The sequence below is a fragment of the Triticum urartu genome, chromosome 1A (genome assembly GCF_056163025.1).
Source record: "Triticum urartu cultivar PI428250 chromosome 1A, HENAU_Tu73, whole genome shotgun sequence".
Classification (NCBI taxonomy): Eukaryota; Viridiplantae; Streptophyta; class Magnoliopsida; order Poales; family Poaceae; genus Triticum; species Triticum urartu.
Genome location: NC_141873.1, coordinates 508,410,558 through 508,413,591, shown reverse-complemented (window position 1 = coordinate 508,413,591; position 3,034 = coordinate 508,410,558). Strand labels below are relative to the sequence as shown.

The 3,034-nt window shown below is 46.3% G+C and overlaps 1 pseudogene; it reads right to left on the bottom strand.

Moving 5' to 3' along the window:
• Window positions 1–1,152: 1,152 nt before the first annotated feature.
• On the bottom strand, window positions 1,153–1,875 carry LOC147992030 (uncharacterized; annotated as a pseudogene).
• Window positions 1,876–3,034: the final 1,159 nt, after the last annotated feature.

Below are 3,034 nucleotides of genomic sequence, written 5' to 3'. Positions count from 1 at the left end.
GTCGGCTTTGCCGCAGTTCGGATCACCTCCGAACTGCACGGTTGGCAGCGGCCTCTAGCAAGGCATGCCGAACACCAAGCAGACTATGAAGCTGGTTAGCGAATCTGTACATCACACTTCCATTCCTTTTGCCACACGATATATGTTGTCGAGCTCAAGGCGAGTCTATCATCCTTGTGCTAGCCCGACCTCTTTCTCATTCCAATGATGCCGACCACAAACCGGATTATCTCATAATCCTTGTCACATGGCCACGCTTATCCTGGTCGGATCACACGAGGGGCCCAGAGTATATCTCTCTTGATCGAAGGGGCAAATCCCATCTTGCTCGACCACGTCTCGCAGCATGGTTCTGGACAAACCCGAAACCTACCTTTATAACTACACAGTTATGGAGTAGCGTTTGGTCCGCCCAAAGCAAGTCTGTCACCATCCCGAGTACATGCGTCAGCTCAGGTCTTAGGACATAGAACATATATTGTACTAGAGACTCACAAATGACATATCGTTGTGTCTCATAGTTGGGTCTGTCCGACTTGGACCTTATCTCGACTCGGATCCGACTACATCGAATCCGACCAGATCCTTCCAAGTCCATATTATCCGGTTAGCATCCAATGCTCCATGGCTAGTGAGACCAAGCCATCGACCGTGTCATATGCTAGTCTAGTTGGCTGCGCGTCCACACAACCCTTTCGACTAGGGACCTTTTAGGACAGTCATCATACAATGCATAGTCCCACAAACATGTCACGTACTTGCTGATACACATCATTGATAATGTCCAAGGACTATCTTTATTCATAAACACATAGGAAATATCATCATACATGATTGCCTCTAGGGCATATCTCCAACAGAACTAAGCCCGGGTTCATCTAGACCCACGTCCGAAACCGCCCCTAATAAATGTGAGTGTAGCTGACCATCTGATGTGGCATGCAGCTCTTCCTCATCAGTACGGGAGACATAAGACTTGCTAGAAACACGTGGAGTAACTTTTAATCGGTCATATTCCAAATGTTTCAAAGCGTTAGTCGAAATAGAAATCTCCTCCTGATTCTTTCCAATACTAACACCCACATTATTCAACTTAGAAATGATGGTGGTATTGGAAAAGGCTAAAAAGGATTTGGACGACGACGTAATACCTCAATTCTCGAGGTTGTGTGATGCTTTACGCCGGATAGCCTTGGCTAAGGAGTCCTCATCTGTGTCCGTAGAACCATCTTCGGCAACCGTATGCCGACAACTTCGGCGTGTAGGAGTCAACCCCAATTGTGGTCGTGGCGCCGGCTCTGCTATCGAAGGAGGGGATGATGGTGAAGTAGCAACCCCCTCCCCAAGAGTCCCGACCGCCGGCTCTAGCGACGAGGCCACCGTTAGAAGCGTGTTAGGGATCGGCGTTACCTCGGACGATGGTTGTTGCGAGTGCATGGCTGACGACTTAGGGGATGATAGTGGTGTAGAAATCCCCTCTCCAATAGCAACCGTCGAAGACGTGAATGTTGGTGTCATAGCGGTCAGTGTAGAAGGGGTCGTCGTCGTCAACGATGAAGCGGCTCTGCACGGCTCCACCAGCTCCTGAACAGGAACGGTCGGGTCGGGGATGCAGCCTCCCAAGACCGGACCTTCTAAACCATCTGCCGTGTACGCCACCTGGACGTTTATCGGCTGGGCGAGTGCAACCTGCATGCTGCCCAGGTGCTTGGTTGGCTGGAGTGGCATCAGCCCGAGCGCACGCATGTGGGACGGCTAGGTGTTGCCCAGTTGCTCGGTCGGCTGGAATGGCACCGGACGTAGTGCATGCATGTGAGATGGCTGGACATGCACGTCCTTTGTATTACCCATCAGTTCATACTACATGGCTGGCATCCATCCAGTTGCATGTATGTGTGTCCGATCCTTCGTGTCCTCTCGTGGCCGAGACGCCATTGGGTAGCCCGATCACAAGGCCTTCATACGCCCTCCCATCCCATATCTTAATACGTAGATAGGCCCATGTTTTCCCTAGTAGCGGAAGATACATAATGAACCAAAAAGAATCAGTAGCAAACCATGACTAATGCAGATTGACAAGCTAATTTTTCCAATGAATCTCTGTGTGCTCAGATGGCAAACCTTATCCTTGTACTTCTCATGTGGGACAGGGACGCCCCGTTTCAAATCGTTGGTGATGCATTGAGGCTTCAACCCTTCTTTCAACCAAGCATCTGTGGTGGTGCGAAGCGCGTTCGGGCTCCATGATCCAGCCGCCAAGGCCTCGTTGATGTACTTCTCTAGTTTTACCTACAGCAAGGGAAGCTCCAGGAATAGGTGATCCTTGTAGGACAACTGACATATAGAAATTGGTCAATGATCAAAGTGTATTTGGTCAAAGGGTCATTAATTATTCCTTGCAGATTTTCAACATGATACCTCACAAGTTACATAGAATTTTTGCTCAATAAATGTTCAGCTAAGTTGACAATGGATATAATGATGGTATCTTATTGAACTTTATTATATCAATTCCTGCACATTCAATACTCCAAAAAGACACTAATACAAACTTTTAACAAATGAAAAATTGAAATTTCACATGTGTCCATAGAAGCGGCTAAGACTGACAAACTTCTTGACTGCAGATTCGATTTAACAATAGTTCTTTTCCAACTATAATAAATAACCATATGCTTGTGATTCCTGACTGCGCCCTAATGTTAAACTGAAGCAGGAGCTTTATTAGTTGATGTAAGTTACGGATTCAGTTAGGCAACTTCATATGGAACTAAGGATTTTGTTGGTTCTGTGTGTGATCATTTGGCCTAATATTTGTTTGCCGTGTTGATTGTATAGAAATCATCAATTATAATAGATGGGGCAATTTATGTGCTTTAATCCTTTCAAGTAAAGGTTTGTGTAGTATATAGATCTGCTATGACTGCCTATTGCATGTTCGATTTTAAATGCAAAAGATAGGTAGCATGAATGTGCCGAAATATTAGTTAGAGATTTATTCCCTCTGTATTTAAGACAACACTATAGGAGTTCT